General features: G+C 43.7%; 1 pseudogene; it reads right to left on the bottom strand.

Moving 5' to 3' along the window:
* Positions 1 to 2,952: 2,952 nt before the first annotated feature.
* LOC112610195 lies at positions 2,953 to 10,222 on the bottom strand (annotated as a pseudogene).
* Between the last annotated feature and the right edge of the window lie 10,982 nt (positions 10,223 to 21,204).

The raw sequence follows: 21,204 nt of genomic DNA, 5'->3' as shown, positions 1-21,204 counted from the left end.
CAGGCGGGCAGGGAGTGAGGGGACCAGGAAGCAGCTCCAAAGGGTACAGCAAGCAAAGCTTTTAAAGACAGCACTTGTGTCCCAGGCTCTCCGTGCCACCACCTGCCCTAGCATTTATTAATAGTGTTAGAATTACAAGTTGATGAAACGGTATATCAATAAACTTTTTTTTCTGAAACTTCGCACCTTTTTGAACTCCCTAATGTTAGATTGTGTTTTTGAGGTGATCCTGAAAATCTTTGGTAGTTGTGTCTTTTGTTGTGGTTGTTTGTGTGATTGAATTACCATCGAGTCAACTGCTATTGGAAACCTTTCAGGTATGGCTTTTAGAAGACCTTGACTTACTCTTGCCTGTTTTGACTCTCTGTTTTATTGTGGAAAGAGGGAATGATGTAGGCTCATGTCTCTGGCAGATCAATCACCTTTTGCCATCAAGGATTTGGCATCAGAGTTTCCAAGAATTATGTGTGCAAGTTGACATGCTGGCACTTTAGCTAATCTGAATATCAAAACAGAATGCCATAGACTAGGTAGCATAGACAATTGATTTCTCACAGTTCTGGAGATGGTAAAATCCAAGGTCAAATGGTCAGCAGATTCCGTGTCTACAGAGGGCTGGCTTCCTTGTTCATAGACAGCCATCTTTTTACTGTGTCCTTACATGACAGAAGGGATGAGGGAGCTCTCTGCAGTCCCTTTGATAGGGGCACCAATTCCATTCATGAGGTCCCTGCCTTCATGAACTTATTCACCTGCCAAGGCCCACCTCCAAATACCATCACATAGAATTAGAATTCGACACATGAATTTGAAGACAGTAACATTTACTTTACAGAATCAGGTCACCCCAAGCCATATGCACTCACAGGAAATCTATAATCTTCTATTAAGTATTTGCTGGTCCCCTCTGGGATTAGGGAATTTTTTTTCTTTAAGAAAAGTGATCTTTCATGTGATTCATGATTTATTCATAGAAAAGCACTGTGAGTTCACACACCTGCTAAAAACAAGGGCAATTGTGACACAAAAATGAGAGTGACCTCTCTCTGTCTCTCTCTCTCTCTCAACCAACCCATTGGGCTGAGACGTAGGGGCGCTTGGCTGGGCAGTAGGACTTGAGTAGCCACAAGCGGCAAATACAACTTCTTGGTCAGTTTGTAGTAGAAAAGGTTACAGTTTGTCAACGAAAGAAAAAGCAGACGGAGAAGTTCCTAGTTCGCATTCTAGATATACAACTCCTTCCCTAAGAAACCCCACCCCCAACTCAGAAACTAAGACATAAAAGAGTAAACACCAAGGTAACCAACTGACTCTTCTGATAGCCCTTGCTATCTCCTACAACAATTCCAGGCTGAGCATAGGGGTCAGGAAGGTAGCAGGAATATGATGATACACTGCAGAGGTCAGCCAGGGCTATGACAGGGCTGCCTACTAGGGCTAGAAATTAGGAAGGGAGAGGCTAACTGCAGACCAGCCCTAGCCTTCAAGTCATCAAGCAATGAGACTGTGACAAAAGCAGGCAGAGGAAGCTTGAGGTAGAAAGGCAGGGGAAGAAAGCAAGTACGGGACGAGAAGAGAACTGTGCAGCGAAAGCAGCCAGTTTGATGGCAGAGGGAGACTGGTGCTTAGAAGCTCATTTGGGGAAAGAATGAATAGAGGAGGCACAGAGATGGGGAACACACATTTAGCTGGTGAAAGAGATTTAAGACGAATAGGAAGAGAAATCTCACAAAAAGGACACATTCATGCAGTCATTCCTACATGTAGAAATACGCTCAGTTACACATATAAAACCACAGATGCATGGAGAGCAAGCATACACACAGACACATATTTCTACACATGTGCTCATGTGTGCCCAGATACACTAAACATGCAAAACATGAGAACATTTATACATAGATATGCATCCTCACATGTATGCAAATGTTACATCCTCACACAGAGACCCACACTCCAGTGTGCACATATCCACACAGGTACACAGCCATAGAACTGACATAGATACACATAAACCTATAATGTGCACATACAGACAGGCATGTGCAGATTTATCTATGCACATTGACACATGTACTCACTCAGTTATACAGATACACACACTCTTTAACACAAAGGTGACCAGTGTAGATGAATATTGTGAGCTCAGTGGCTTTGCAGACATTCATCTTTTCCCTGCACTTGTTTCAAAGGTGCTCAGCAGACTCCTGGCGAGGCTGTGTGAGGCAGGGGAGGAGCTTCAGAGTCCTCACAGCTTTGTGAGGCAAAAGTCTAAGTCCAGTCCTGGCCTCTGCCACTCACCCACCACTGGGCTATTAATGCCCTGTCTGCAGGTGAGAGATTCTGCATAGACTAGTCTTGGGATTTTTTCTAACTGGCTGTTTTTCTCCTTGGCACTCCCACTATCCCACTGGGAAGGGCATACACTCTGCAAGGGAAACCTGAGAAATGGTTGTGAGCCTCCTGAGACAATAAGCATATCCTCCACCCACAGCTACCTCAAGGGCCCATCAAATCAAAACCAGAATTATAAATATTTACAACTTTACAATAATTGGCAACACATATACTATAGTATTTACAGTACCATAAATGCATCTGTTTCTCTGGTTCAGCAATCTCTGAGATGGAACAGTGTTCTGTGTTTGCTAAGGGACACAGCGCCAATGCCCAGGACATGCAGGACACAGGGGCAGAAGGTGGCATATCTTGGGCTTTCTGGTCGACCTGCAGGGCCCAGCTTCTCCGTGAACAGTGGGCTGTAGTGACAAGTTTGCCAAGGTATGCATATCCACTAGAGTTGGACTCTCCCCATCATTAGCCCTGTGGTCCTTTGGCCTCAGCCACAGGTGCTCAGAGTCCTCTCAGGGTGGACAAATGTTTCAGTGTTTTTGGCCTGACCTGATACTACTTGGGGACCCAGGCTGCTGGGCCAGTGAGCTATCTGCTTTCTCAGCCAAAGGGCTCTCGAACCAGCTGCATCAGCTTTTCCTTGCCTTTGTAGATCTGTTTGTGGTTGCTAATGAACTGGGCAAATTGCAGGAAGCCATCCTGGGGCAGCAGGAAGGTCTCCCAAGCCTTGCTTAGAAACTCAGTGAACTCCATACTGGCAATGGCTGATGTGTGTCAGGCTGATGTGGGTGTTGATGTAAGCATTCATGGTGGTATCAGCAACTGGCACAATGGAGCTCTGTCAGTAGAGATGAGCTTTTCAGAGCTGCGGCAGCCTCGGGTTCAGTCACCGTGCAGTGTCGCACACAGGATGTCTGAAAGCATCACGGCAATGTGCACACTCTTCACCACCAGGGGGATGAGCACTGCCAGCTCATCCTTGCCCAGAGAGTGGCTGAGGGCACAAACCTAGAGCGCGTCATTGATGGCTGCGTGGGTATCCTGGTTAAGAGCCAGGTTAAGATGGCTCATGGCCAATGAGGCCAGCTTGAAGGCACGGAGCGTGCAGCCACGGAGCTGCGCAGAGCAGGCAATGGGGAACAGCTGGGAATGGGCCGTGCCACCGGCAGCAGCTTCAGTGGCAATCTGGCAGGCGGCCTCAAAGGCAATGTGGTCTTTCTCAGAGTGTAAGGGCTGACAGGGCACAGCTCTGTGGATGCTTCATAGCACGCTGCAAGGCCAGTGTGCAAGCACAGCTAGCCAGTTCCTCCCGCTGTGGATAATCAAGACTGAGGCGCAGGATAGTGGTGTGGGATACGGCTGTGGCAGCTACAATACTAGTAGCCTCAGTAGGGGTGAAGAGTGTGTCCCAGCTCTGCAAGATGCTCACTGGGGCCCACACACCTGTGAGGGAGAACCTGAGCTCAGCCGTGGCAACCTGGGTCCTGATTCAGGTCTGCCCAGATTACCGTGTGAGGTTTGAATTTGGCCTGAGGAGATGGGTTATCCTTCCTCCTCAGCAACCTTGACATGATCTGAGGCAAACCAGGGCTACGGAAGCATCCCAGACAGCTAGACCCTGCTTGGGCTCTCTTCCTATCCCTTCCATCCCCAGGCCAGAGGGTTGAAGGTTTCTGCAGGTGCTCTTAGCCCCTCACAAGGATGGAGCAGTAGAGCCTGGGGTTTGCTTGCCCCGAGGCCAGGGTGGCGGATCTGCCAGGGGTTCTAGGTGAAGTGGGGCCTCTCAGGGTTGAGTCTTGTGCTGGTCTTTGGGCTTTAGAAAGGGTCCTGAGCCGGTCAGGCGTAGTGGCTCACACCTATAATCCCAGAACTTTGGGAGGCCGAGGCGGGCAGATCACGAGGTCAGGAGATTGAGACCATCCTGGCTAACACGATGAAACCCTATTTCTACTAAAAATACGAAAAAAATAGCTGGGGGTGGTGGCAGCCGCCTGTAGTCCCAGCTACTCAGGAGGCTGAGGCAGGAGAATGGCATCCACCCGGGAGGTGGAGCTTGCAGTGAGCCGAGATTGAGCCACTGGACTCCAGCCTGGGCGACAGAATGAGACTCCATCCCCCTCCGCCACCCAAAAAAAGAAAGCATCCTGAGCCTCCAAGCTGTCTGGGGTTTCTCACAAGCATGGACAGAGACAGGGACCAAACCACCAGGCCCACTTCCTCCTAGGGGCACACTTGAGTATTGGCAGCTGAAAATTCATTCTCTTAGGCATGTCTCTGATGCAAGGGTCAAAGTGCTGCTGATGTCAGCATACGGTTGTTTTAAGCAGTGAGGACAGAACTTGGGCTGGCTGAACAGAGGCCATCTTCTCCCACCATCAGCCCCATCCTTTCTTAAGCCATCAGGAATAGGAATATGAGAGCTCCATGGATTCATTGTCCTGTCCCAAGAGTAGGGCATAGAAACTCCTTTCCCCTGGGCATAGAGGGAGGTGGGAGTTACCCACTTCTGTACCACAGATCACCAACCATCGTACTATCTCTCGGGGTCTCCAGTTAAGGGTTGATAAGGTCATCCGCATCACCTGTAGCCCAGGTTCCAGGGCCACATTGAGCAGGGTGCTATCAGTACTACTGTTAATGGGAGTAGCAATCTTGAACGCATTTTTGGCCAGTTTGAAGATGAGGGGGAAAGAACAAATGTGCCTCTGCATTGCTTCCAGAATTGTTCAGAGCCTCAGAGTGTCTCCTTTGGCAGCAGTCAGCATGGTGGAGGCCAGTTCCCACCACTTTGATTCCAAGTGTCCAAGCAGAAACCAGGGAGGATAACGGCTGGGCACCAGAGACACCATATGGTGAGGGAGGGATGTGTCGCCTGCACAACCTGAGTTTTCTAAAACAGGTAACCTTATGACACGTAAGGCTAATTTATAGGCCAGGTCTGGATCATGAGACAGCAGAGCTAAGAACAAATACTGGCAGAAGTATGCATGGAAACGCTCTCTCGCTGGATGACTTCCCAGATTGCTGAAAGGGCCACCTTCCAGCAGCAAGATGCCCTATTTTTGGAGAGTTTGCACTAAGTCTTCACCCAGCTGCAGCTCTTGGAGTTGGCTGAGGAGCTGCTCCTCATTACCACACACCTTGTACTGTGGGTAGGAGCCCCTTCAGGCATTACCCTCTGTGACCCAGGCCCATGGATGCAGCTTCCAGGGCCAATGACAAGTAGGACTCACTGCTGTTTGGGGAGCCTATAGCCACAGGTACATGTTGGTACACAGGGGGTCTGCTTTCATTCATATTTAGATAGCCGTCATCATTCAGGAGGCAGGCCTCAGTCAAAGTGAGAAACATGCAGCCAATGGGATCCAGGGGGTGGCCCACCCAGCCCTCCAGGTTTGTGATGGTTGTGGTTCCTCTCTGCAACACCTCTTTCTTCTGATGCTTGTAGATTTTCAGTTGTCACTGCTGCTGCAACCTCAGAGTATTAATAATGGCCACTGTGAGTCTCAGGGCCTCTTTTGGATAACCATGGGAATGTGGGGCATCAACCCGAGCATAGGCTGTGGCACATGCTCAAACCACAGTGAGTGGCCTTGGGAATTAAAGAGCAGTCTTGGCCTGGTGCGGTGGCTGACGCCTGTAATCCCAGCACTTTGGGATTCCCAGGTGAGCGAATCCTGACGTCAGGAGATCGAGACCATCCTGGCCAACATGGTGAAACCCCGTCTCTATTAAAAATACAAAAACTTTAGTAGGGTGTGGTGGCAGGCACCTGTAGTCCCAGCTATTCAGGAGGCTGAGGCAAGAGAATGGCATGAACCCGGGAGGCTGAGCTTGCAGTGAGCCGAGATTGTGCCAGTGCATTCCAGCCTGGGCGACAGAGCGAGACTCCATCTCCAAAAAAAAAAAAAAAAAAAAAAAATTAGCTGGACATGGCGACACGTGCCTATAATCCCAGGAGAATCTCTTGAACCCTGGAGGTGGAGATTGCAGTGAGTCTAGATTGTGCCACTGCACTCCAGCCTAGCAACAGAGCTACTAGACTGTCTCAATAAATAAATAAATAAATAAATAAATAAATAAATAAATTTGCACGGATCCCTGAAAATATGTTTATATACATTTTCTTTTTTATTTTGTTTTGTTTTGGCTTGGTTTTTGGAGACGAAGTTTCGCTCTTGTGCCCAGCCTGGAGCAATGGCACGTTCTTGAGTCACTGCAACATCCACCTCCCAGGTTCAAGTGGTTCTCCCGCCTCAGCCTTTCAGCCAAGTAGCTGGGATTACAGGTGTGCACCACCACACCTGGCTATTTATGTATTTATTTTTGAGACAGAGCTTCACTCTTTTCGCCCAGGCTGGAGTGCAATGGTACGTTCTCGGCTCACTCCAACATCCGACTCCTGGCTTCAAGCAATTCTGCCGACTCAGCCTCCCGAGTAGCTGGGATTATAGGCACACGCCACCACGCCCGGCTAATTTTTTTTGTATTTTTAGTAGAGATGGGGTTTCATTATGTTAGCCAGGCTGGTCTCGAACTCCTGACCTCAAGTGATCTGCCCACCCCGGCCTCCCAAAGTGCTAGGATTACAGGTGCGAGCCACTGCAACTGTCCTAAAATACAGATTTTGCTTAATTTCTACAGTTGATGTTCCGGTACAAACATTTGCTTGGGAATACAATATAGTTAGCTGAAGCCTTTTCATGGGGAAATAAGATATCAGTAAGTATTCCAGGATTTTAAACTAGAATACAAAAGAAGAAAATATTTTTTAAAAACTATACCGTAATATAAAATGTATTTACATCATTACATTTAACTGCTTATTTTACAAGCAATAAAAGTTATTCACCAATTAATAATTTGTCAAGTTCACCTGTATTAAAACACATAAACTTCTATGAAGTTCTATAACTTAAAAAAAAGCAACATTTAGGTTTAAAACGTATTTCATATAGGCATAACGCAACACCAGCATTACAGGATTGCATTTACAAATTCTCTTGACTCTAAGCATGAAGTTATGGTAAAAGACTAAGGCAATTTAACTGTTTTGGGGTTTTTTATATTAAGGAAATCTAAATTTGTATGAGTGAATTAATTAAATTGAATTAATTTTCTTATAGGCATATCAGTTTACCCCATCTTTATTAAAATAACATGCACTGCCCTACAAAATGAATGCCGTATTCAATCACGTTTCTGCCACATTCTTAAAGATTTGGGGAAACAAATGCAATCTAAAATCAGAGACTCCATGTTCCATGCCAGAGGTACACACCTCTATTTTTTCCCCAATGAGTCTCTTAGAAAAGTGTTTGAATTACATATTAAAGTGCGCTTCAAGGAAATGTGATCTTTTCATTTATAGCTGGTGAACAGCATGCAATTTGATAGCACCGTCACTAACAATCAGACACTGCTCTGGATCTAAGTACCAAAAACGACCCACACTGCAATCACAAAATATTTGGAAGTGGGAATTTATTGAACAAAGTTAGGCCGGGACTCTAAAGCAACATTTGATTCTTCAGCTCCAAGACGACGACCTTTAAACGTTAAGTATCACTATTCTTTTTCCCCCAACTCTTCTCCCCCACTGCCTTCTTCTCCCCCACCACCTTCTCCCACCGTCTTTCCCCGCTTCCCTTCTCCCTCCCCGCGCCCTCCCCTCTTCTCCCAGCACTGTCTTCTCTCTCAGCCCGTCTTTCTGCCTTTTTCTTCCCCTCTCCCCACCTCGTTCCCTGCTTCATCCTCTTCTCTCCCACTCATCTTTTTCCCCTCTCCGTCTTTCCCCAACGTCGTCTTCGCCACTTTCCCCTCCCTTCTTCTTCCCCCCATCCTGTCCTCTTCCCTTCTCCCTCCCCACCCTTTTCTTCCCCTCTCCCTCTCCCCTTTCCAACCGTCTTCTTCCCCACCTTCTGCCCTTTCCCTCCCCTCTCCTTCCCGACCCTTCTCCTTTCCCACCTTTCCCTTCCCCAACGTCTTCTTCCCACCTTTTTTTCCCCTCTCCCTCCTTCCCCACCGCGGTCTTCCCGCACCCTCTGCTGCCCTCTCCCCACCGTCTTCTTCCCGCACCTTCTTCTCCCCGCAGTTTTTTTTTCTCTTCCCCACCGTTTTCTTCCCCTCAGTCTCGCCGCCTCCTCGCAGCCCTGGTTCCTGTGGCGGCACCTTTTCCTCCCTGTCTCCCTCTCCGCACGGCCTCCCCCACCCTCCTCTCCACCCGCTCGCTTCCCCTCTCCACCTTCCCGCCTATTCCCGCAGCAGCGTCTTCCCGCCGCTCCCTCTTCTCCCCTCCCCCCACCCTCAACGTCTTCTCCCGGCCTATTACTGCAACCGTTTTCTTCCCATGTCTTCCCACCTCCTCGCAGCAGCGTCTGTCTGCCGCGGTCTTGCCACCACCCTCTTCTCCTCTCCCCATCTTCTTCTTTCCCAGCCTCTTATTCTCCACCATCTTCTGGTGGCCTCCATCTCCCCACCTTCTTCTCGCAGCAGCGTCTTCCTGCCGCGCTTTTCTCTCCCCACTGTCTTCTCCCCGCGCCGTCTTCTCCCTTCACCATCTTCTCCCCGCGCCTTTCCCACAACCGTTTTCTACCCACCCGTTTTCTTCCCCCACACCGTTTTCTTCCCGTGTCCTCCCACCGTCTCGCAGCAACGTCTGTCATAATCTTCCCTCTCTCCCTCTCGCCATCGTCTTGTTTCCCAGCCTCTTACTCGCCACCGTTTTCTTCCCCTCCCCACCATTTTCTTCCCGTTTCCGTCTCCCCACCTTCCCGCAGCAGCGACTTCCTGCCGCGCTTTTCTCTCCCCGCACCCTCTTCTCCCCTCTTCCTCTCCCACCGCCTTCTCCCCCGATCGTCTTCTCGCCCACTCCCTTCTCCGCGCTCTCCCACTGCCTTTCACTTAGAAGCCCTCCACGCATGCGCGCGCCTGCGTCTGAGCGCCCGGTGCGTCTGAGCGCCCGGTGCGTCTCTGCGCCCAGGTAGACCCCTGAGCTCCGCCCCTGAGCTCGCTCCGCCCCAGCAGCCGGCTGGAGACCCCGGAGAGTCGCTGCCTGTGCCACCGCGGTTGCCCCCGCCCCCGCCCCCACCCCCACCCCCGCCCCCGCCCCCACCGCTACCTCAGAACTGAACGGTGTTGGCTGCGGCTGGAAGTCAGTGGGGCTTAGAAGACTGCGGGGAGAGGGGGAGGAGGGGACGGAGAGGGTGGGAAAGAACCTTGGAAAGTCGGAGAAGGAGAAAGGAGGGTGGGAAAGAAAACAGTGAGGACACAGCAGGGCGCGGTGGCTCATACCTGTAATCCCAGCACTTTGGGAGGCTGAGGCGGACGGATCACAAGGTCAGGAGTTCGAGACCTACCTGCCCAACATGCTGAAACACAGTCTCTACTAAAAATACAAAAATTAGCCGGGTGTGATGGCGACCGTCTGTAATCCCCGCTACTCCAGAGGCTGAGGCAGGAGAATCGCTTGAACTCGGGAGGTGGAAGTTGCAATGAGCTGAGGCTGCACCATTGCACTCCAGCCTGGAGTTTTATTTATCTCAAAATAAAAAAGAAAATCTACTGTGGGGAGAGGGCGAGGGGAAGAAGATAGTGGGAAAGAGGACCACCGACAGAGGGAGATGTGGGGAGAGCTCTATTGTTTCACTAAACATTCCTCAGTTAAAATGTTCTCATAAGTTCTGTATTTTCAACTTTTGCTCTTCGAGTCGGTATATTCTTTTCTTCCTCCATCTCCTTACTCAACACCAAGTTAGAACTCCAACGACTTTTCTCTTTTATTTTCCTATGTTCTTCTCAGAACATTCCTAACGCTGATAACACTTTACAATGTTGCAAAGCTCTGAATCCTATTTCCTGTCATCTCCATGCTTTCCCGTTGAGATATCAGGAGATTTTCATCCTATTATTTTGTTTACACTAGGAACATTTCAGCTTGACTAGACCTGTTTTCTACTTAATTTTTTTCCAACTTCAAACTTGACAAACCCCAATGTGCTCCTTTACCAATTGTTTCTGTCTCAGGGATTAGTTTCTTGTTGCACTGTGATACACATGAAGCCATATACCTTTTTCAGCTCATTATCCCCAGAATGTTTTTGTATATTATTGACACAATAGACACCTAATAAATATTTCTAAATTTTTGTTGTTCTTCCTTGTCACAAAACAGCAATCACTTTTTTTTTCAGCATGATGTACATGCCCTTCTATCATCTTGCCCTGAACTATTTATCAAATCTTACTTCTTCCCACTCCCCCATTTGTTTCCCACGCTGTGGCCATTGAGAAGTACTTAGAGAGCTCTGTCAACTGTCCATGCTGTTTTGTAATAATCAACACTAATGAAAAGAAAAGGGGCTTTATAGCAGAGGCAGAACTCATTATTTTCTAAAAAATACATGCATATCTCCCATGTTGGGTAGTGTCCCGCAGAAAGTCATGTCCACCTGGAACCCAAGAATGTTGAGCTATTTGGAAAAAGTGTCTCTGCAGATAACACTTGGTGAAGACGAGGTCACAATGCATTAGGGTGGCCCGTAAAGCCAATGGCTGTGTCCTTACAGGAAGGTGGTGGGAACATACCGAGACCTACAGTGAATATGGCCATGAGACAAGGGAGTCAGAGTCTGGAGTTACGCTGCCTGCGGTCACGGAATGCCAAGGAGAGCTAGAAACCACCAGAAGCTAAGAAGGAGATTTTACCTGAAAGCCTCCCAAAGAAATCAATCATACTCATACCTCCCTTTTGAATTTGTGGCCTCATGAACTGTGAAAAAATAAATTTGTATCGTCTTAAGCGCCGTGGTTTGTGGTCATTTGTTCTGTTCCTAGCCTTAAGAAACTAACACAGCATGCTAAGGGAAAATAAGAAAATTCTGCATAAAATGTCATTTTCCTTTAAACAACTACTATTGACAGTAAATGAGTATTCTTCCAAGATTCATATGCAGAACGTACATGCAGCCCAGAACATTTTTGGAGACCCATGGCATAAGTGATACGATCAATAAAATCCAAATATGAACCTGCCAAAAGAGTTATTTTTTCTTTTAAGTCATTTAAAGGTAATAAGCAAAAGTCATGAGCCCTGTAAAAATCTATTCATTTGTTGTCACTTGATACTTACGATCCATTGACATATTTAGGTTTTTAATTCTTCGTACAGATTATGGTTTGTCTTGCACTCTAATTTTATTGCACAACAAATTTTTTATTTATATATCTAAGTTGTTTCTTAAATGTAAATAACTTTGCACTTGAAAATACTCAGAAGAATTCTGTCGACATTCTCATAACAGCTTCTAGTTAATAAAAACCTAATTCCATTTTCCTTTTATGTATAGATTATAAGTAAAATCGGCATTTAAAAAGTAAAATCTGTTCCACAATTTCTATTGCTATTGTATGTAGTATAACATAAAATTTGTCTTATTTTTTCCCTCACTCATTGACAACTTAATTTGTGTGTGTGTGTGTGTGTGTGCGTGTGTGTGTGTGTGTGTGAGAGAGAGATGGAATCTTGCTCTGTAACCTAGGTTAGAGTGCAGTGGTGCAATCTTGGCTCACTGCAAGTTCCACCTCCCGAGTTCACACCATTCTCCTGCCTTAGCCTCCTGAGTAGCTGGGACTACAGGCACCCGCCATCATGCCCAGCTAATTTTTTGTATTTTTAGTAAAGACGGGGTTTCACCTTGTTAGCTAGGATGGTCTCGATCTCCTGACCTCGTGATCCACCTGCCTCAGCCTCCCAAAGTGCTGGGATTACAGGCGTGAGCCACTGCGCCCGGCCCAACTTAAATAATTTTTTTAAACCAAGAAACTCTTTTCACATACCAGGCCCAGTGATTGGAATTGAGTATTCAGTACTGAACAGAGCAAACAAATTTCTTATCATTAAGCTCATATTCTATGACATAAATATTTTTCCAGTGAAATTACTGGAATGTTTTTAAGCAATATTGAATTGTGTTCTTATAATCACTTATTTCCATTTATTGTTGAGAATGAAGAAAATTTTGGAGCATACAATTCAATGCAATAATTTTTTTTTTTTTTTTTTTTTTTTGAGACAATTTCACTCTTGCTGCCCAGGCTGGAGTGCAGTGTCACCATCTCAGCTCACTGCAACCTCCACCTCCTGGGTTCAAACAATTCTCCTACCTCAGCCTCCTGGGTAGCTGAGATTATAGGCTTGTGCCACCACACTCGGCTAATTTTTTGTTTAGTAAAGACGGGATTTCACCAGGTTGTCCAGGCTAGTCTCGAACTCCTGACCTCAGATGATCCACCGCCTCAGCCTTCCAAAGTGCTGGCATTACAGGCATGAGCCACTGCGCCTGGCCCAATGCAATGATTTCATAGTTATTATGGTGGTTTTAAAATGACCTGAGTGAAACATAGTGCTTATAGCAATTCCTTATCTGTCATGCATTTCATCTACTAATCTGCTCTAACTACATTAACATTATTTCTTTTTATTAAATGTCTTGGGATTAAAAAAGATACTTTGTAGTTATACTCAAGCTTGGAACCATAGTGACCAACTGGTACGGACTGGATTGTATCCTGGATTGTATCCCCCTCCAATTAAGTTAGGGTGCTGCTTCGGAAGGAAAAGAGGTGAACTATTTTTTAAAAGCATATATCTGTTGGCTTTGAAAATGCCTATATCATCATGAATAGAATGTTGGTAAAATTATGAAAGGTGAAGGCCATTCTGGTGAGGTCTCATATGGAAATAAGATGTAGCTTATTAGAAACAGGAGGAAAAGGCCAGGCACAGTGACTCACACCTGTAATCCCAGCACTTTGGGAAGCCGAGGCGGGTGGATCACAAGGTTAAGAGATCGAGACCATCCTGGCTAACACGGTGAAACCCAGTCTCTACTAAAAATACAAAAAATTAGCCGGGCATGGTGGCAGGTGCCTGTAGTCCCAGCTACTCGGGAGGCTGAGGCAGGAGAATGGCGTGAACCCGGCAGGCGCAGCTTGCAGTGAGCCGAGATCGCACCACTGCAATCCAGCCTGGGCAACAGAGCGAGACTCCGTCTCAAAAAAAAAAGAAAGAAAGAAAGAAAAAGAAACAGGAGGAAAAGTGATCCTTGTTATTAAGTGGCAAAGAACTTGGATGTATCATGTTCTAATATTTTGTGAAAGGTAGAACTTGCAAGTGATGAAACTGTATATTTTGCTGAGGAGATTTCTAAGCGAAGTGATGAATGAGTGGTGTGGTTTCTCTTTACCACTTACAGTAAAGTGCAACAGAAAAGAGATAAATTAAAATAATACTTAAATAAAAAGGAATCACAGGCCACCTGCGGTGGTTCACTCCTGTAATGTCAGCACTTTGGAAGGCCGAGGAGAGCAGATCACTTGAGGTCAGGAGTTCGAGACCAGCTTAGTGAAACCCTATCTCTACCATTTTTGTAAACATACCAAAAATAGCTAGGTGTGGTGGCATGCACCTGTAGTCCCATCTTCTCGGGAGGCTGAGGCATGAGAATCACTTGAACCTGTGAGGTGGAGGCTGCAGTGAGCTGAGATCACTCCACTGCACTCCAGCCTGGGTGATGGAGCGAGAGTCTGTCAAAAAAAAAAAAAAAAAGGAAATCACAGCTTGAATATCTGAAACATCCTCAGCCTATCTATATTGCAAAACATAAGAAACATGTTCAGCCGGACGCGGTGGCTCACACCTATAATCCTAGCACTTTGGGAGCCCCAGGTGAGTGGATCACCAGAGGTCGGGAGTTCAAGACCAGCCTGACCAACATGGAGAAACCCCGTCTCTACTGAAAATACAAAATTAGCCAGGCATGGTGGTGCATGCATGTAATCCCAGCTACTCGGGAGGCTGACTCAGGAGAATCGCTTGAACCCAGGAGGGGGGGGGTGCAGAGCGCAAAGTTTGCCATTTCACTCCAGCCTGGGCAAAAAGAACAAAAACCCCACTCAAAAAAAAAAAAAAAAAAAAAGGCCGGCCGCGGTGTCTTATTCCTGTAATCCCAGCACTTTGGGAGGCCGAGGTGGGTGGATCACAAAGTCAGGAGATCGAGACCATCCTGGCTATCACGGTGAAATGCCGTCTCTACTAAAAATACAAAAAATTAGCCGGGCATGGTGGCAGGCGCCTGTAGTCCCAGCTACTTGGGAGGCTGAGGCAGGAGAATAGCATGAACTGGGGAGGCAGAGCTTGCTGTGAGCTGAGATTGCACCACTGCACTCCAGCCTGGGCAACAGAGTGAGACTCCATCAGAAAAAAAAAAAAAAGAAAGAAAAGGAAGAAAGAAAGAAAAGAAAAGGAAAGAAGCATGTTCTGAACAGAAAACAAAAGGTGAGGCAGAACAGCCATATGATGGAGATCATGGATATGACTCATGGATTAATCAGCCATCTCAGGAAAAGCCAAGAATGGAGATGGATTATATCCACAGAGATAGAGCTAGTTTGAACTAAAGAGGAATTAAAAAGTGGGATGACTTAAAGGAAGACTGTCAAACTTCTTGGGTTCTACAGGACAGGACAGTAAAACTGTTAGGCTGCAAACATTTTTTTGAATGCTGTATCATTCAAGAAAAGAGAATGACCATGAAGATGACTCAGTGGTCATCAGGGCTGCACCCTCCCCAGAGACCCAGAGAGGATATCAGGACTCTCCCTTCCCAACTTGAAAAGGAAGGGACACGGCTTTGGTTTCCTAGGCCAGGCTGCTGCAGCAGAGCATCTTGGTTTTCTCTAGTAAGATTATGATTTTTCAAAGTGGATATTTTATTTATCCTGCTTGAGATGTATTGGTCTTATCAAATCTTTGGGTTGATATTTTATTGATTCTGGAAAATCAAACATTTTTGAACTATTTTTCTTCAAATGTTATGTTTGTATCACTTTCTCAACTCCCCAGTGACACCATTAAATGCATGTTAGGCTATCTCAATGTATTCCCAAAGTTTCTACCTTCTGTTCTGTGTTTTCACTTGTAGACTGTTTTCTGTATATTCTATTATGACTTTTCTTCAGGTCCATTAATTTTTTCCTTCATTTAAATAAAATCTGAAATCACTTCCATTCAATAATTGAAAATGGAACAATTTCAGTTTTAAAGCTTTCAGTTGTAAAAATTATACTCTATTCATTTTCAAGTATTTATGTTATTCTATTTTTTAAGTAACCAGTTTCATGATCAAATTTTACTATGTTGGCTTTTCTTTTTCTTTTTTTAAAAGAATTATTTTACTTTAAGTTATGGGATGCCTGTGCAGAACGTGCAGGTTTGTTGCATAGGTATACACGTGCCATGGTGGTTTGCTGCACCTATCAACCTGTCATCTAGGTTTTAAACCCTGCGTGCATTAGGTGTTTCTCCTAATGCTGTCCCTTCCCTTCCCTGCCACGCCCCATCCCCGACCCCAGCAGGTCCTGGTGTGTGATGTTCCCCTCCCTGTGTCCATGTGGCTTTTATTTCTTAGGACAAAATCATATTTGCTTAATCATCTAAGCTTAAAGATCTAAAATATGAACACTTTTTGAGAATATTTCTGTTGTCAATTATTTCTCTTGATTTTTCCTTATAGTATCTTGTCTTGTGTGTCTTTTTATCTTTATGTGCTAGAAATTGTATTTGATAACTATATTCCTGGGTCTTTGAATCACACAAATGACAATGACTTAGGTCCCTGAAAATGTGATTATCAGTTTGCTTTTTGAGCTATTAGAAGAATAATAAATTATGTAACCACATTATATGTGAAAGAGAAAATATCAGTTCTCATAAAATATAGGACTTTTACTGAATATTTTAATAATAAACTCATCCTTAAATTTTGATACTTTTATGCTAGTGCTATTGTTTAGAGTTGACATATAAAAATAATAGATATTCAAAACTCTTAAGAATTTAAAACATTTTATTCAGTGTCAACAATTATATAACTTTTTGGTTTGAAAAGTAATCTTTATAGAAATATAAATAGAGCTTGAATAACATCTGAATAAAAATGTATTTGTACTAACGTATTTTGCATTAGATATTGAAGAATACTTTGATAATACATTTTTGATGTACTCTGCACATTGGAGTTAAGAAAGATGAACTTTTTTTTTTTTTTTTTTAAGACGGAGTCTCGCTTTGTCGCCCAGGCTGGAGTGCAGTGGCACCATCTTGGCTCACTGCAAGCTCTGCCTCCTGGGTTCACGCTATTCTCCTGCCTCAGCCTCCAAGTAGCTGGGACTACAGGCACACACCACCACGCCCAGCTAATTTTTTGTATTTTTAGTAGAGACGGGGTTTCACCGTGTTAGCCAGGATGGTCTCGATCTCCTGACCTCGTGATCCGCCCGTCTCGGCCTCCCAAAGTGCTGGGATTACAGGCTTGAGCCACCGCGCCCGGCCAGAAAGATGAACTTCTTTTGGTTACAGGTTGAGTCACTCTGACCTTGTCCCCATCATAAGAATGGACTTCCTTAATTTTGAAGATGTTCTACACACATCACATAGGTCAGGATTTATCAAATAGTGATCGTGCTAATTTAAGTTCCAAGTAAAAGAAAATCCAGCTTAAACTTGCCAACCAATAGAGGGATATGATTTACTAACAAAAGTCAAAGTATAGGTTTCAGGACTAGTGTATTTCAGTGTATTAATAAAATCATAATACCTGGTTTGTTTCTATTGAGTAACACTTGTTTTCTTGTTTTCAGATCATTTTCCTTGCAAAGTTATCAAAGTGCTCCCCAAAAGGCATTAGGTATTTGCTTTCTAATCTACGTACAATGAAAAGGAAAAAATGTCAGTTTCTGAAGCTCTCTCAAAACATCAACAGATGGTAGCCAGGCACAGTGGCTCACGCCTGTAATCCCAGCACTTTGGGAGGCCAGGGTGGGCAGATCACTTGAGGTCAGGAGTTAGAGATCAGCCTGGCTAATATGGCAAAACCCTGTCTCTACTAAAAGTACAAAAAAAAAAAAAAATTAACCGGGCGTGGTGGCATGCGCCTGTAATCCCAGCTACTCGGGAGGCTGAGGCAAGAGACTGAGGCAGGAGAATTACTTGAACCTGGGAGACAGAGGTTGCAGTGAGCCGAGATCATGTGACAGCACTCCAGCCTGGGTGACAGAGCAAGACTCTGTCTCAAAAAAAAAAAAAAAAAAAAAATCAACAGATGGAAAGACATGCCCATGTCCTGCCCCTCGGTCCACTCTGGGGGCTTGGAAATGCTGCAGTAGGGAGCAGGCCCCAGGCTGGACCTGCCCTGTCCTCACGATGCGTGTGTGCAAAAGTGAACAATACATTATTTCAAAGATGCAAGGAAAAAAAGAACAAAACAACAGCAGAATCTTCTTTCCCACAATCTTCATGCACCTCCTGGTCCGGAGGAGTTCATGTTCTCATCTCTGAGCACAGGGATTGATTACGATGGCATGTATAGGACTGAGCACCCCCACACTCTGTGATCCAGCATGGAATTTTGATTTACATCACCACAGGAAGAGTACAGAGGCTTTAACAGAAAAAAAGGCAAATTTTCAAGTAAATGGGCAATGGATTTGGGGAAGGCATTAAAAATTTCTGCTATATCAGATATATGATCCAAATTACAAAGTGTTGCAAAGCAAAACACTTATGCTTAGTTTAAATAGGTTTCAAAAGATGTGTGCTAGGCAAAACCATCGTCCTCTGATTAAAGTTTTAATCAGATTAATGGATTTTTTTTCCTGAGTTTTATTTATTTATTTATTTATTTTGAGATGGAGTCTTGCTCTGCTGCCCAGGCTGGAGTGCAGTGGCGTGATCTCGGCTCACTGCAAGCTCCGCCTCCTGGGTTCATGCCATTCTCCTGCCTCAGCCTCCCGAGTAGCTGGGACTACAGGCGCCCGCCACCACGCCCGGCTAATTTTTTGCATTTTTAGTAGAGACGGGGTTTCACCATGTTAGCCAGGATCGTCTCGATCTCTTAACCTTGTGATCCACCCGCCTCGGCCTCCCAAAGTGCTGGGATTACAGGCATGAGCCACCGCGCCCGGCCTTCTGAGTTTTAAAAAGAGAAGTTTTCCAGTTCTCTGAAATTATCAAATAAATTAACCGTGAATAATCATTACCTTAATAGACAGAGTTATTTTCACTTTTTTTTTTTTAAATGCAAACACAGAACCAACAACAATAGTGACAAAACCACAAAAGAAAAGGTCCACAACAAAAGCACTGATATGGAGCATAGAAGATCTAGAATCACACAAAGACGTGATGTAAACCTGACTCACACATTGACTGTTGTGACAGTACAAAACTTACAATTATATGTATATACAAAACTTACAATGATATGTATATATAACACTTATATGTATATATAATCCATTTTACCTGGTTTTGGGTCCCGTAAGAATAACAATTTATATTTGAGTAGCTCCACAATGAATTAATATGTAGAGAGATTTATTGATTCATTTGTTTGTTTTATTGTTAAATTGATTTAATTATCACAAATGAACATACTATTTTTACCCTCTTAACCATTTTTAAGTACACAGTTCAGTATTTGGTATATTCACATTATTGTAAATCCAATTTCCACAACTTTTTCATCTTGCAAAAATGAAACTGTATACCCATTAAACAACTCCCAATTTCTCCTCCCCCACCCCCTAGTAACTTTCATTCTATTTTCTATTTCTAGGAGTTTGCCCACTCGAGATAATACATATAAATAAAATTATACAGTATTTGCTTTTTGTAAATGGCTTATTTCACTTAGCATAATGTAGTCAAGTTTCATCCATGCTATAGCATACATCAGAATTCCTTCCATTTTGGGGATGAATAATATTTTACTGTGCGCCAAAACATGTATCACATTTTGCTTATACAGTCATTCACTAATGGACACTTAGGTTGCTTCTACTTTTTGGCTGTTGTGAACAATGCTGCTTTGAACATGGGTATAAAACTATTTGTTTTAGACCCTATTTTCAGTTTTAGTTAGTATGTATCCAGAAGTGGAATTGCTGGATTATACAGTAATTCTGCTTTTAAGTTTTGAGGAACTGACATACTGTTTTGCATAGAAGCTGCACCACTTTAAATCTCTTCCAACAGTGTACAGGGGTTTCAATTTCTCCACGTTCTAGATATTGGTTAATTTCTTTTTAAAAATATAGTAGCCATGGTTATTATTTATTTTAATCACCAGATTATCATCTTCAGTGTTTGAGTTTTAGAAGAATATCAATTCTATTTTTCTACTATTATCCTTTTATAAATATTTCATATAAATAGCTCATCAAATAATTAAGATAATTTATTGTTACTGTTTTTATTTCAATGCTTTATGGTAAAGGCCACTGAATACATAAATATGTGAAATATATAAATGATGTATTTTGCTTTGACTCCTTTGTGAATGGCTATAAATAAAAATTTTTCAATAACTTACTATGTGCCAATCGCTCCACAATGTTCAAAGTAGGCTTAATATTGCCATGTTAAACTTCTCTACTTGTGATTTCTATATCTAACCCAGTTGGCAACAAGACAGTTTTGTTTCTTCGTTATATGACTCTGGCTTTATGCAGACCATTCATTCACTTTCCATGCCACTTCCCTGAAATATTTGTGGTTCATTTTTTCAATTCAAGTAAACATGCTTTTTTTTTTTTTTTTTTTTTCAATACTCTGCTACATTCCTGATGTCATACAAACTATGCAAGGGGTCAAAACATAACTCTGGTCCTTTTCAGGAGAAACTCATAATATTTCATCAGAAATAACTTATGAAAACATGACCAAAATATGATAGACTATTCATTTGTCTTTTAATTAGGTTAATGCTTGTCTTTCTCAAATGTTTCACCTTCTTCTGTAATTTTATCATACGGTTTTTTACCTTGTCTTTTGATTTCTAGATAATATTCATTCCTACAAGACCACATTTTAGTTTTGATTTCATTTCCTATACATTTGGCATTCCTATCTGGCAAGCTTCCTTTGTTATTTAGTGGTATACAAGTAATTGCTTATTTTTCATTTATATTTTACTGTCTGTGACATCTTTATAATTAACTGATAATTTCTGTCATGCATCAAAATAACTCATTGCTATAAATGTCCTATTTTTAAAGTTGTTCTCAGCTTCTCATTTTCCTTTTAATTCTTCATGTATTCTATTTTCTGATTCTATTTTTCGGACTTCAAAAATACCTTTATATATTCTCTGGATTACTTTAGTGTCACAATTCTTCTTTAAATTTTATATAAGCTTTACATACATTTAGTATTTTATGGAGAATGATACTGTATTTGAAGCTTGAGTATAATTACAAAATATCTTTTTTTATCCCGAGACATTTAATAAAAAGAAATAATGTAGTTAGAGCAGATTACTAGATGAAATGAATGGCAGATGAGGAATTGCTATAAGCACTATATTCACTCAGGTCACTTTAAAACCACCATAAGCATTGTGCTGGGTGCAGTGGCTCATGCCTGTAATGCCAGCACTTTGGGAGGCTGAGGCGGGTGGATCATCTGAAGTCAGGAGTTCGAGAGTAGCCTGGATAACCTGGTGAAACCCCTTCTCTACTAAACAAAACATTAGCCAGGCGTGGTGGCACATGCCTGTAATTCCAGCTACTCAGGAGGCTGAGGCAGAAGAATTGCCTGAATCTAGGAGGCGGAGGTTGCAGTGAGCCGAGATGGTGACACTATACTCTAGCCTGGGCAGCAAGAGCGACACTCTGTCTAAAAAAAAAAAAATCATTGCAGTGAATTATGTGCTCTACAATTTTCTTCATTCTCAACAATAAATGGAGATAGGTGATTATAAGAACACAATTCAATATTGCTTGTAAACATTG

This window comes from Theropithecus gelada, chromosome 16 (assembly GCF_003255815.1).
Source record: "Theropithecus gelada isolate Dixy chromosome 16, Tgel_1.0, whole genome shotgun sequence".
Lineage (NCBI taxonomy): Eukaryota > Metazoa > Chordata > Mammalia > Primates > Cercopithecidae > Theropithecus > Theropithecus gelada.
Note: the sequence above shows the minus strand (reverse complement) of the source record. Positions and strands in the feature narration are given on the sequence as shown.